Raw genomic sequence first — 15,357 nt, 5'->3', positions numbered from 1 at the left:
TGAGGGAGCGGGCACTGTCGGAGGGTCAGTGCTGAGGGAGCGGGCACTGTCGGAGGGTCAGTGCTGAGGGAGCGGGCACCAGACGGTCAGTGCTGAGGGAGTGCCGCACTGTCGGAGGGTCAGTGCTGAGGGAGTGCCGCACTGTCGGAGGGTCAGTGCTGAGTGAATGCCACGCTGGAGGGTCAGTACTGATGGAGCGGCGCATTGTTGCTCAGCGGGTGCTGAGGGAGAGCCAGTCTGTCATAGGGTCAGTGCTGTGGGAACCTTGGACTTTTTAAGGGATTCCTTTAAGGACTGGTATAGCTGAATATGAGGTGGGAGTTAAGCATTAACATTTGAAGTGAGTCAGTGTAAAATATATACAGTAGAATGTGATAAGTACTCTTTTAAAAAATGTGTTGGGATACTTGCAAGGGGTACAGTTGGATGAGTGGAGCTCCAAGGGATGGTGCTTACTTCCTCTACATTATCTATTTAAACCATCTGTATAAGGTTCTAGTCTGAGTCCAGGCCTCTGTAATATGCCATTTGGCATCTACCACAGCATCCAAAAGCTGCACCTCTTTACTTCATTATAATGATTTAAAATTTATGTTGAACCATTGCGGTGCACTGGCACAATAATGCTGGAAGTATAATTGCAGAAGGCACATAAATGATATATACTTCTTCGACAGAAGCCCTATTTATTTACACACTCCGAGTGTCCTCTAAATCTTGGCTGATATTACCGTGGCCAGCAGAATTTCCCGACTCCTGGGTGGAAGTACTGTGCATAAACAAAACACACCAGTTAACTTCAAGCAAAGTATTTCACCAGGAGGGTCTTAGGGCTCTCCACTTCTTCCCAGAGCAAAGACCTGAACCATCCTCACCCACCACCACCCTCTTCCGCTTGGCCGAGCTTGTCCTCCCCCTCAACAACTTCTCTTTCAACTCCTCTCATTTTCTTCAGGTAAGAGGGGTTGCCAGGGTATCCGCATGGGCCCTAGTTAGGCCTGTCTCTTCATGGGGTACGTGGAACATTCCTTGTTCCAGTCCTATTCCAGCCCCCACCCACAACTCTTTCTCCAATACATCGATGATATCATTGGTGCTGCTTCCCCCTCTCGACTGAAATTGGAAAACTTCTTCAATTTCGCCTCCAATTTCCACCCTGCCCTCACTTTCACCTGGTCTATCTCTGACTCCTCCCTTCCCTTCCTCGACATTTCTGTTTCTGTATCTGGGGATAGACTGGCCACTAATATCCACTACAAACTCTCTGTCTCCCACAGCTACCTGGACTATACATCCTCATACCCCACTTCCTGTAAAGACTCCATCCCATTCTCTCAGTTCCTCTGTCTCCGTCGTATATGTTCAGATGAAGCCAACTTTGACAAGGGAGCCTCCGAAATGTCCACCTTCTTCCTCAACTCTTGTCGACAGGGCCCTCAACCAGGTCTGACCCATCGCTCGCACTTCCGCCCTCACCCCTTCTCTTCCCTCCCGCAACAGCGAGAGGGTTCCCCTTATCCTTACCTACCATCCCACCAGCATCCACATCCAGAAGATCATCAGACGCCATTTCCACCACCTCCATGCCACCACCAGACACATATTCCCCTCCCCTCCCTTGTCTGCCTTCCGCAGGGACCGTTCCCTCCGGGACAGCCTGGTCCCCACTTCCTTCACCCCCAAAACCTCCCCACAGCCATACGGCACCTTCTCCTGTAACCAGCGACACCTGCCCATTTACCTCCTCCCTCCCCAGTATCCAAGGGCAACACTACATCTGCACTTCCCAGAATCTAGTCTATTGCATTCGCATACTGCATACTCACAATGTGGTCTCCTGTACATTGGGCAAACAAAGTGTAGACTTGGTGACCGCTTCGCAGAACATCTACGTTCTGCTTGCAAAAAAGACCCTGAACTACCTGTTGCCTGCCACTTTAACGCACCACCCTGCTCCCTAGCCAACATCTCTGTCTCTGGCTTGCTGCAGTGTTCCAGCGAAGCCCAACACAAGCTGGAGGAACACCACCTCATTTTCCACTTGGGGACCCTACAGCTCTTTGGACTCAATATTGAGTTCAATAATTTTAGGGCGTAAACTCTCCCATATCCCAACCCCCTACCCCATACACCAGGCCTTGTTAGCACATAGCCTGCCATTACATATCCCCTATTAGTCACTAACGGTCCCCATTAACAACTATTCACCCTCCCAGCCTGATCGTTAGCAACTCCTTTGTCTGTCCAACTGTCTTTCTCTCTCTTTGGGCTCTACCCTATCATTTACTCCCTACCCCACCCACCTCCCTATTTTCTGCATATAAACTGACGTTTTCCCAGCCACCATCAGTTCTGAGGAAGGGTCACTGGACCTGAAATGTTAACTCTGTTTTTTCCTTCATAGATGCTGCCAGACCCGCTGAACTTTTCCAGAAACTTTGTTTTTATTCCAAATTTCGGTTAGTGCAAAGTAAATTCCACAAGCCCTGTTACACAGGAAAGAATGGTTAAATGTTGTATTAATCTACCATGTAGTGTGACGGGGTAATCAGTTATACCTTACATGTATCAGATATGTATTTACAATCTCCTACCCGCACAACAATTAATACAGTTGCTTTATGAGTTAGCCACTGTTAAGGAGCCTGTTACACAACTCTGAAAAGTAACCCCTTGCCTTTATCATTCCCTATCTCATCTACAGATTGCTTCTATTTCCTGAATTTAGGTCATCCATCTCTTGTGTGCTAATGCCATCTTTAATTAACAGAGCCACTCGTCCATCATTTCCTAGCTTCCTGTCCTTCCTAAACGTTTTGTATTCAGATCCCAGCCTAGGTCATCCTGCAGTCATGTCTCATTAATGGCTACTAGATCATATTTATTTATCTAACTTTGTGCTACTAGTTCCTCTTTTTTGTTTCGAATGCTACGTGCATTCAAATATAGTGCCTGAAGTTTTCTCCTTTTCATTACTTTTGTAATGTCTAGTCTTAATTATTGATTTGCTCTGAGGATCTCAATGTTGTATCAAGCGTGATCATAATGTCTGGTGGAGCAGCTTTGAGGAGCAGTAGTTTGCTTTCATTCTCTATTAATAGGGCTTGTATTTATATTCCCTTTGACCAAGCTGTTTATCATCTGCCCTAATGCCTTTTAATATCATTTTGCTTCGAGATGCTTCTGTTATATGCCTTTGGATGTTTTATAACATTCATAGATGTTCTTGTTTAGGTTGGATCTGGTTTAGTGAGGAAGATACCAGGAAAATATGATTGCCCTGTGCTTCTCTGCTTAGCATTTTTTTTTACTGACCTGGTCTAGAAGTATGAGATATAGCAGAGCAACGCTGAGAATTGTACATCATGGAAGATCATTGTGCTACCTCTTTGCAAGACTGATCCAATTTGCCAGTCTCCCCTTTTCTCCATTATGCTATGATTTGTCTTAGTGTGTGCACACGAATGAACTCCGTATCCTGTTGAAATCACTGTTGAATTTGCTATTGTCACCCGACTAGACAGGGTATTCCAGATTGCAACTTGCTGCATTTAAAACAAAAAAGATTGTTCCTCTTCACCCCTAGCTCTTTGATAATTAATACTATACAATATACAGCACAGGAACAAGCCCTTTGGTCCACCAAGCCTGCACTGATTCCTATTCCTTATTTACAACCACTACTTATTGCCCATATATGGTTTCTATCGCTCTGTTTGCCTCCCATTCATGTGTTTATCAAGGTACATCTTAAACGTTGCTAACATGCCTGCTTCCACCATCTCCACTGGCAGTAGGTTCCAAGCACTCACCACCCTCTGTGTGAAAAATTTTCCCCACACTTCTCCCCTAAACTTTCTCTGTCACCTTGAATCTGTGCCCTTTCATAGTTGACCTTTCCATCTTGGGAAAATGCCTCTGACTTTCCACCCTATCCATGCCTCTTATAATTTTGTAGGCCTCTCGGCCTCTGTCTTTGCAGTGAAAACAATCCAAGTTTATCCAACCTTTCGTCATAACTAAAACCATCCAGACCAGGTAACATCCTGGTAAACCTTCTCTGTACCTTCTCCAAAGCATCCACATCCTTCTGGTAGTGTGGCGGTCAGAACTGCATGCAATATTTCCAAATGTGGCCTAACATTTGTTGAAACATAACTTGCTAACTTTTACATTTGACGCAGCGGCCGATGAAGGCAAGTGTGCTGTATGCCTTCTTGACCACCTTAGCCACCAGTGTTGTCACTTCCAGGGATCTGTGGACCTGTATGCCCAGATCCCTCTCTATTCCAATGCTCCTAAGGGATCTGCCAATTATTGTATAATTCACACTTGAATTTGATTCTCCAGAATGCATTATCTTGCATTTATCTGGATTAAACTCCATCTGCTATTTCTCTGCCCAAATCTGCAATCTATCTATATCCCGCTTTATCCTTTGACAAACCTCCTCACTGTCTGCAACTCCACTAATTTTGGTGTCATCTGCAAACTTACAAATCAGACCACCTACATTTTCCCCCAGATCATTTATTTAACAAACAACAAAGGTCCCAGCGGAACTAATCGCTGCAGAACATCACTAGTTACTGATTTCCATTCTGAAATGCACCCTTCCACCGCCACTCTGTCTTCTATGACCAAGCCAGTTCTGTATCTATCTAGCCAGCATACCCCGGATGCCATGAGACTCTACCTTTTGTACCAGTCTGCCATGAGGTTCCTTATCAGATGCCTTACTCAAGTCCACAAAGACAACATCCACTGCCCTTCCCTTATCAATCATTGTTGTCACCTCCTCATGACCTTCCCCGCACATGTTGCTTATCACTAACAAGTCCATACGCTTCCAAATGTGAATACATCCTGTCTCTCAGTATCTTCTTCAACAGCTTCCCCGCCATTGACATCAGGCTCCCCAACCTGTAATTACTTGGATTATCTCTGCTTCCCTTCTTAAAGGAACAATATTGGCCATTCTCCAGTCCTCTGGAACCTTGCCTGAGGCTAAAGAGGATGCAATGATATCTGTTAAGGCCCCAGCTATTACACCCCTTGCCTCCTACAGAATCCTGGAATAGATCCCATCTGGCCCTGGGGACTTGTCTATCTTAATGCATTTCAAGACACGCGACACTTACTCCTTCATTATGTTGACCTAACCTCAATGTCCCTCTCTTAAGCTCATTAAGGATCTCACCCATTTCCTCTGGCTCCACATATAACCTTTTTTTATCCTTGAGTGGGCCCACTGTCTTTCTTAGCTACCCTCTTGCTCCTAATAATTGTGCAGAATGCCTTGGGATTCTCCTTAACCCTGCCGGCCAAGGGCATTTCTTGGCCCTTTTTAATCCTCTTAACTCCCCGTTTGAGTTCCTTCCTACTTTCTCTATGTTCTTCAACGATTTCATCTATTTTAAGTTTGGGCTAAGCTGAGAATTTCCCCTGTCTTCCAAGGTTTCTGAATCCTGTCATCCCTGTCTTTCATTTTCACAGCAACATGCCTGTCTTGCACTCTAATCAACTGGTCTTTAAAAGACTTCCACATGTCATATGTGGATTTACCCTCAAACTGCAGCTCCCAATCCACATTCTTCAATTCTTACCTAATTCAGTTCTAGTTAGCCTTCCCCCAGTTTAACACTTTCATCCGAAGTCCACTCTTGTCCTTATCTATAAGTATCCAAAACCTTATGGAATTATGGTCACTATTTCCAAAATGCTTCCCCACTGAAAATTTGATCACCTAACAGGGTTCATTTCCCAATATCAGGTCCAGTATGGCCCCCTCCCTTATTGGACTATCCATGTACTGTTTTAAGACGCCCTCCTGGGCACACCTAACAGATTGCTCCCCCCTCAACCCTCTAGGCACTAGGACAGTCACAGTCAATATGGGGAAAATTAAAATCACTTCCACAACAACCCTGTTATTTTCATATCTTTCCAGGATCTGACTACATATCTCTTCCTCTACCTCCCGCTGGCAGCTGGGAGGTCTGTAGTACAATCCCAGCATTGTGTTTACACCCCTCCTATTTCTGAGATCTACCCATAGTGCCCCGCTGCAAGATTCCTCCAGGGTGTCCTCCCTTAACACAGCTGTGATATGCTCCCTAACTAGTAATACAAATTCCAGAACATTAAGCTGCCAATCTTGTCCCTCTTTCAATCATGCCTCTGTGATAGTAATAACATCATAACTGAAAGCTTTGATCCAGGCTGTAAGTTCATCTGTTTTACCTGTTATGCTTCTTACACTGAAGCAAATACAGTCCAAGCCTCCAGTTCTGCTGAGCTCAGCAATCTCTCCCTGACTGTTCTCCCTCTTAGCTATATTTACCTTCGTCTCAAACACTTCCACAGTCTCTATACTTACTGACCTGCTCCTCCAGTTCCCACTCTCCTGCCACACTAGTTTAAACCCTTCCGGGGTTTTGTATCAGTCAGTGCTGGTTCCTGACCTTCCTGCCATGGGAAACTGTTTATTTCTATATACTTTATCAAAATAGCCCTTCCGTCATCTTTCCAAACTCTTCTAAATAGAACAATTCCAGCTTCACCAATATCCCCACATAAGTGAGTCACTTATCTTTCAGGCCGATCTATAAGCAATAAAAAGAACGTCACCTGGAAGCCTATCACTTGATTATTTTCAGCACTTGAATTTGAAAACATCAAATAAAGATTTATGGGTGTTGGAAGTAAGATGTGAGTCCTGTTCAACACAGTGGACACCTTTTTCAAAAATGTTAATTATAAAGTCATGCATAGCACAGTGTACACAATAAATTGAATTGAAAAATGCCTTTTAGTAACCACACAAAATACTTTAATTGCAAAGGAAATACAGATTAAAGAAATGGATGTTGAAGTATCTGAATCTTGGAGCTATGGATGGGGATGTTAGGCTGTAGAATGTCATTGGCATAGGTTTAGCAAGAGTACACAAAGCTGTTTAACTCTGGTACCTGTAGTTAGTATCTTTTCAGGCAATACAGTGTCCGAAGTTGATTCACAGGAGGTTTATGAAACAAGATTACGTAAGGTACTGAAGCAGATGAACAAAAAGTTAGTCTCACAGGCAGTTTTTAAGGAGCACTTGATGACAGAGTAAGGGAAAGAGTAGAGGTTTATGGAGGGAGTTCCAGAGCTTAGGGCTTTGGCAGTTGATGGCATGGCCTTCACTGGTGGACCAATTAGATATGCGAGAGGCTGGAATTGAGCAGTGCAGATATCTCAGAGGGTAATTGGTGGAGGAAGGAGATAAGTGGTAGGAACAGATGAGGTCATGAATGGCTTTGAAAATGAGGCTGAGAATTTTAAGGTTGAGGTTTTGCTCGAACAGCCAACGTAGATCAATGGGCAATGGATCGGTGAGTGAGAATTGGTGTGAATAAGGACTCTGACATCAGATTGAACCTCACATTTATGGAGGGTAGAGTGTGGGACACCAGCTAGGAGTGTGTGTGTGTCAAGTCTAGGGACAACCAGTGCATGTTGAGCTGAGGCAGAGCAGCATCAAGTGATATTACATTTGTGGGAACCGACAGTCTTAGGGATGTGGTTGAAAGCTTGACCCTAAATTAGACATGATGCAGAAATTGGAAACCATCTGGTTCAGCCTCAGTCAGTTACCAGGGAGAGCATGGAGTCATAAGCTGTGGAATAGATTTTGTAGCATGTACTTAAAACAATGCTTTTGGTTGTCCCAGAATTGTAATTGGACAAAACTTCTACTCATCCAATAGTGGATGTCTGATAAACCATCTGATTGAGAGTGGAAGGGATGAAAGAAAAGGTGTGTGTGACAAAATGTTCAAGGATTTTGGAGAGCAAAAGGAAATTTGGAGATGGGATGACAGTTTATAAAGAATGGTGGTGTAAAGGATTAATTTATTCAGAAGTGGAAGAGTGATAGTGGCAGATTTAAAAGGTGGAGCAGTACTCCAGAAAATTTAATCTTAACTAATATAGAAAACAGGAGGGAAGATGAGTGGTCAGTAGTTTAGAGGGAATAGTGTTGATAGAGGGAGATAGGGTTTCATGGCAATATGTGCTCAGAGAGTGCATGAGGGAAGTTAGACTAATGTGAGATCAGGACCTTTATTGTTTCTGGATTTCACCATTACAATGTACATTCTACCCTCCATAAATGCGAAATCAATCAAAATCCCACTACTGGGGTTCTAGTTCATGCTAAATCCTGTTCACCAAATATAGGGAAATGGGGGAAAAATTTAAACCATTACTTTGCAGCCGTGCAGGAAGATAAAGAAAAAATCCAGAAATGCTAGGGAACCAAGATCTTGTGAAATTGAGAAATGGAAAGACACTAATATGAATAAAGAGCTAGCACTTAAAAAAATAACTAGTTCAAAGATCGATAAATCTTTCCAGAGTAGTGAAGGAGGTGACTACAGAGATGGTGCCTACATTAGCAGTTATCTTTTAAAAATTCCATTGATTGTGGAAAGGTTCCTGTAGTCTAGAAAATAGCAAGTATAACTCCAGACAGAAAATGGGGAACTACAGTCCTGTCAATTTGATGTCAGGAATAGCATTACGCCATTGGGATAGCAAACCAGACCAAATCAAACTCCTAACACTGGATTTACAACACAGTGAAATTAAAACATTTGATGCCTCTCAAAATTGCTCAGTTGTTAACCGATCTTGGACACCAAGTTTATAACTTGAACAAAAATGAACACTATCGTTAAAAATGTAACTTTAGAAGAACACAGATTAACTACAAGGCAACCTAATAAATATCTATGATCTAAGCCCAATTTTCTTTGTTTACCAACCCCACTCTCACACTGACAGACACAGTTAAGAGATAAAAAAGAATTGTAAGTTGCCAGTTCAATACCATTTCAATTGATGAATACCAAACTTTCTTGAAATCTAATGGGTTGTATTACAGGTACAGAGGATTGTATCTTGCTTGAATTCTGAAGTCACCAGTCAATGCTAACAGCTTCTGCAGACCTCTGGAGACTTTTCTTTTTTTTAAGACAGGAGTTCTTTTTGCAGAACTTTAAATAACTGGAGAATAACTAGAAAGGGCAAAACCTAAAAAAAACACTGCAATTTCAAAAGTAACAGTCCCCTGCCCAAAACCCCTGTCAAAAACAGATCATCTTTTGATTTCTCTTTCTTTTTCAATATTCTCTCTGGTTATTTGGCCAGCACAGTCCTCTCTTGATTGACCAATTCAACATCCAACCAGCTACCAATCCCTGAGCATGATCACATCTCAGTGCTGGCCTCTCTGTAGTGTTCTGAGAGCAGTACTTAACCTGCATTATCTTTCTAGGCCAGTTCCCAACAGCAAAGCTCAGTCTTTTATATTCATTTTTTAACAAAAATGAGTTGCTGTTCAAAGTTCAGTTCTCAACTGCAACTCTCAATTCCAAACCAAAAAAGGGAAAAATAAAGAAGATCGCAACAGTAAGGAAATGTCAACATGGATTTATGGAAGGGAAATGAAGTTTTATAAATCTGCTTGGATTTTCAGAAAGCTTTTGAGAAGGTCTAACATGGGAGGTTAGTAAGCAACATTAGAAAAACACCTGGATTGGAGTAGTCTACTGGTATGGGTTGAGAATTGATTGACTGTCATAAAACAGACTAGGATTAACCAGGTCGTTCTCAATATGGCAGGCTGTGACTGGGGTATACCAGAAGGATCAATGTTGGAGCCACAGCTGTTCAACGATTTGGATGTAGGTTTGAGATGTAATATTTCCAAATTTGCTGATGACACAAAACTAGGTGGGAATGTAAGGAAGATACAAGGATGTCACAAATGGACACTGACAGGCTAAGGAAATTGGCAAGAACATGGCACATGGAATATAACAGAACAAGTGAAGTTTTTCCACTTTGTTAGAAAAACCACAAGGAGGAATATAAATGGTGAGAGGTTGATAAATGCTGGTGTCCAAAGGGACCTGAGATGGTTGTACATGAGTCACTAAAAGCAGTGCAGCAAGCAATTAGGAAGGTGTGGTATATTGGCCTTCATTGGAAGGAATTTAAGGATAAAAATTTCACTGCAGCTGTAGAGAGCCTTGGTGAGTCTATATTAGAGTACTGTGTACAGTTTTAATCTTCTGACTTAAGAAATAATACTTGGCAAAGAGGGAATGCAACAGAGGTTCACCAACTGATCCCTGGGATAGTGGCACTGTTTTCTGAGTAGAGATTGAGGTAGCTGGATCTGTACTCCTACAATTTCAACGAATGAGATGATCTCGCCTGGCATACTAATGTCTTGTAGGCTGTGACAGGATTGATGTGGATAGGATGTGGCTGGTGACTAGAACCAGAAGAGACAATCTCTGGATAAGTGGCAGGTCATTTTAATACTGGGGTGAGGAGGAATTTCTTCACTGAGGGTGGTGAATCCTTGGAATTCTCTATCCCTGAACTATGTGGAATCAATCACTGAAAGTGTTCAACATAAAAATCAACATTTTTTTTTAAGAGATTAAAGATATAAAGAATTAAGGGCAGCAGCTACATCGGTAAACCTAGGTTCTGCTCTAAGCCACATAACATCCTGACCTGAAAATATATCTCTGTCCTCAGTGTCCCTGGGTCAGTATCCTGAAACACCCTCGCTAACAGCACTGTGGGTGGACCTATACTATGGAATGCGGTGGTTCAAGAAGGCACCTGACTACTACCATTTCATGGACAAGAAGTGCTTGCTGAGCCATCGATGCCCCCATCTCGTGAATGAATAAAAAGATAAGGGGATAGCACAGGAAAGTGATGTTGAGGTAGATGATAAGTCATGATCTAACTGAATGGCGGTGCAGGCTGGATGGACTGAATAGCCTACTTCGACCTCCTGTGTTGCTGGCCCTAGGTTCACTGACCTAAATGGCTTCCGGTTTAGCAACAACTCAATTTCAAACTCTCATCATTGTAGAAGAGGAAAGAAGGAATGCAATAGGGTTGTGAGAGGGCAGAGTACCTGACAGGCAAATGAAAGGACAGGTTCAAGAGGATAAATAGGCAAGCAAGTAAAAGGATAGAAGGGAAAAAACAGCAAATAAAATAGTGGAAGAGTAAACCAGTGCAAATTGGGAACAATTACTGATTGTGCAAGACAAGATATGGGAAGTGGGGTTTTGGACAATCTGGATTTCTGAAAGATAGAGGGCCAAAAAAGATGACATTGAGAAAGGTGAATGTGGGTACTGTACAGACACATGAGCTTCTGAGTAAGATATCTTGGTGATCAATATGGTTGAGTCAGTATCACTTTGCAATAAATAGGCCTGCATGGTTTTGCTCTACTGATGTGCAGGACCATGGAAGTGAAATTTCTGCTAATGGCTGAAAACAAAGCTTTAGAGGTCTTTACTGACGTGAAGTCTGAGATCCAGACAGCACTGTAAGCTGGCAGCATACTTCTTAAAGATTGTGCTTTTCATGTGGAAGATGTCACCTGAAGGACAACATGCATTTGATATGCTTGCTTTTATTGGACAATGCATTGAGTATAGGAGTTGGGAGATCATGTGCCGGTTGTACAGGACATTGGTTAAGCCACTTTTGGAATACTGTGTGCAGTTCTGGTCACCCTGCCTTAGGAAGGATGTTGTGAAACTTTTGAAAGGGTTCAGGATGTTGCCAGGGTTGAAGGGTTTGAACTATAGGGAGAGGGCTATTTTCCCTGGAGCATCAAAGGTTGAGGGGTGACGCTTTTGAGGTTTATAAAATCATGAGGGGCATGGATAGGGTAAATAGACAAGGTCCTTTCCCCTGAATGGGGGGAGTCCAAAACTAGAAGGCATAGGTTTAAGGTGAGAGGGGAAAGAGGGGCAACTTTTTCATGCAGAAAGTGGCATGTGTATGGAATGAGCTGCCAGAGGAAGTGGTGGAGACTGGTACAATTACAACATTTAAAAGGCACCTGGATGGTTATATGAATAGGAAGGATTTAGAGGGATATGGGCCAAATTATGGCAAATAGGAATAGATTTATCTAGGATATCTGGTCAGCATGGACGAGTTGGACTGAAGAGTCTGTTTCCATGCTGTATGTCTCTATAACTCTATGTAGATAGCCAATTTTCCAGGTTGAAAAGATAAACTTTTGCTGGAGATATGTTGATTTCATTGACCAATGTAGTGAAACAATTCTGTTGATCTGTACAATAGAATGGGAGTGAAGGACACAAATGAGTCGAATCATATACTGAAGAGAAATTGTGAATAAGTGAGGATGAAGCACTGTGACTGGTAAAATGTGCTTGGGCATCAGAGAACAGCTGGGCTAGGAGAGAATAGATGGAAAAATAGAGAGAAGGCCTTGAGTGGTTGCAGAAGAAATTTACCGGAATGGTTCTAGAGATGAGGATTCTTAGAACATAATTAGATGAGAGAAGATGCGGTTATTCACCTTAGGGCAAAAGAGATTGAGGGGAAATTATTTGCTAAGGGTGTACAACATTATGACAAATTTGGATAAAGTAGATAAAGAAAGGTGTTCCCAGTCGCTGATAGTGCGTGGATTAGAGAACTTAGAATTAAGGTTTAAAATGCAAGATGGGAATTGAGGTAAAGGTTTCTATGAAATGAACGGGGATGGCTTTGAACTTTCTGCTGCTGAGGATGGTGGAATTGGAGACAATCAATGATGTCAAACAATGATTAAACTTGCAGAGCTAGGGTCTAACAGCAAAGGAATGGGACTGACTAGATTGCTGCAGAGTTTTGTCATGGATTTGATGTGATGAATGGCCTCCCCTGCTGTAATGACTGACTCTAAGCTGCAGTATGGCAAAGTGAATGCTAGATTGGTGGGAAGATCATGATAGAGACACCTCTAAATATGGTCTCAAATGCTTTAAAACATTTGTAATCACTTTATTCTTAGTGTAGGGGTAAGAAATTTGCGCAGACATTCTGTATTGATTTAGGAGCCTTGGGATAGCTTTTCTGTTCAAAATGAGACTGAAGTATTAGGATTTGGTCAAGTATAATAATGAGCTGCTGAGTTAAAAAGTCTACCTTTTAATGTTTAAGGTGCATATCCATTTACAACTCTTGAGATTGAATTAAGTGAAAGTGTAAATAGTTGTGTAGGTTAGCAGTGGCAGGGGTATTGTGATGAGTTAGGGAATAGTGGCATTTTGGAGTTTGAATTCGGGAGAGAGCTGGGTTTTTTCTCTGAATGAGGCTATTGGAATTAGGGGAGGGATTTTTAGCTAGGATGACGATTTCTGACAACCTTAAATGTCTTTTTTGTTACTGCACAATTTTAGGCAACATTTTTTTTCAATAATATGAAACATGTAATGTTAAACATTGCTAGAAATACCATGCTTTCATTCACAGGAACCTGGCCTCTCTGAAAGAATATGTTTAAGCCTGGTCTCATGTTTTTGTATTACCTTGGAGTCAGGGGACCTTTCTCCATGGTGGCAACTTGATCAATCAAGCAGCACCAAGTTTCCTGTCATAAAAATTGTGATCATTTGAAATTTGGTTTTCTTGTGTTTGTCCTGATGAGCACAAGGTGAAAAGTTTTGGCAACATGTTCTTCTTTACAGCAGTCTTCCTTGCTTGTCTGGTATGATTTGGGGGTATAGAGGAGGAGTTGGTGGTGAGTGACAGTTTTGTGAAGGATGAGTTAAGTAAGCAGAGGGTTACTGAATTTGGAGGTGGGCTTGAGGGAGTTTAGGTGTCGGTGAAAACTGTTGAGGATGAGTTGCTGGTTATAAAGGACAGTACGTCTCTGAGATTTATATGTGATCATGTTCTTTTTCTAGGAGTTTGCTCAGTACAAGTTCATTCATCTAAAGTCGATGAGAATGTGCTTATGAATATTTTTTTCAATTTGAACTTGCAAATAGACATTTGATAATATTCAATTTCAGTTGTTTGGCAATAGAGGGAACACGGAATTGAAGGAACCTTTTGTCTTTGGTTGGTAATTATTTAGGAGGTTGGGAAGCAGCAATGAAGGGTACTAACTGGATGATAAGTGGTTCCCAGGGATCTGTACTCAGTTCTCTGTTTTTCATTCTTTATTAGTAATTTTGACAAAGAAATAACTGTATATCCAATGCAACATGAAATTGCTAAGGGAAATGGACGGATTAAACGTGGCCAAACCTGGTACTTAATTGTGGACAAATGTGAGGTCATTCATTTGAATCCAAAAAGAGAAATCCAAGTATTTTCTAATTCATTCACTATGATAATGTGGAGATGGTGATTTTAGAATCCCAAGTATACCTCATTAGTCGGGATTGAAGTGTGACGAATTTACTTGTGCTAAAAGTTCCATGTCAAATACTCAGAACCTTGTAATAATGTAGAAAAAAGGAATTTGGATGTAAATTGCATCTTTTTCAGAAAAGAGGTCATGGAGAAAGCCAGTTTCTGCTGCATTCCCATGGCAACACTCTGACCAGTGAGAATCTACCTGCCTGGACTGAGAATTAAGATTGACTGTTCTAGCTGCATTCTGATGCCAATGATGGCCCAACCAATCTGCATCCTATTCTCATGCTGGATAAATGGTGTCCCTTTTTCAAGTCTGTTTCTTGCGTATTAGTTCTGATGAGTGCAAGATGAAAAGCTCAACTTCCTGGATCCTTTTAGCAATTTAGACAGGAACAGAAAGCAATCAAAAAATGGAGGATTAGCCTTTACCGCAAGAGGCTGGAATAGAAAGAGGATAATATTAGTTAATTCTTCAGTGTCTTCGTCAGTTACCATATGAAGTACTATACTCAACTCTGGACAAGGGACCAAAGGAGAAATGCCCATTGGCCTTAGGGTGCAAAGCAACTTCATTAGGATAATGATGTAGTTTACACGATTAAATTATGAGGACAGGTTTCATAAATGTGGCTTGTAAAACCCTTCGAGTATTGGTGATTGAGAAGTGATCCAATCAAGATGTTTAAAATGTTAAAAGAATTTCATGCAGAGAAACTACTTTTCTGAGATTAAGAACAAAATAACAATCTAGTTACAACCAGACCATACCAAAGGGAAGAGATAGTAGGAACTGCAGATGCTGGAGAATCTGAGACAACAAGGTGTAGAGCTGGATGAACACAGCAGGCCAAGCAACATCAGAGGAGCAGGAAGGCTGACGTTTCGGGCCTAGACCCTTCTTCAGAAAAGGGGGAGGGGAAGGGGGTTCTGAAATAAATAGGAAGAGAGGGGGAGGCGGATAGAAGATGGATAGAGGAGAAGATAGGTGGAGAGGAGATAGACAGGTCAAAGAGGCGGGGATGGAGCCAGTAAAGGTGAGTGTAGGTGGGGAGGTAGGGAGGAGATAGGTCAGTCCAGGGAGGATGGACAGGTCAAGGGGCC

General features: G+C 42.1%; 1 protein-coding gene across 2 annotated transcripts in view; it reads left to right on the top strand.

Moving 5' to 3' along the window:
• The window catches only part of LOC109931241 (tubulin beta chain-like), a 56,942-nt gene that overhangs the window by 653 nt on the left and 40,932 nt on the right, over positions 1–15,357 (top strand). The window lies entirely within an intron of this gene.

Source organism: Rhincodon typus, chromosome 28 (assembly GCF_021869965.1).
Source record: "Rhincodon typus isolate 14 chromosome 28, sRhiTyp1.1, whole genome shotgun sequence".
Classification (NCBI taxonomy): domain Eukaryota; kingdom Metazoa; phylum Chordata; class Chondrichthyes; order Orectolobiformes; family Rhincodontidae; genus Rhincodon; species Rhincodon typus.
This window is presented reverse-complemented; position numbering and strand designations above follow the sequence as displayed.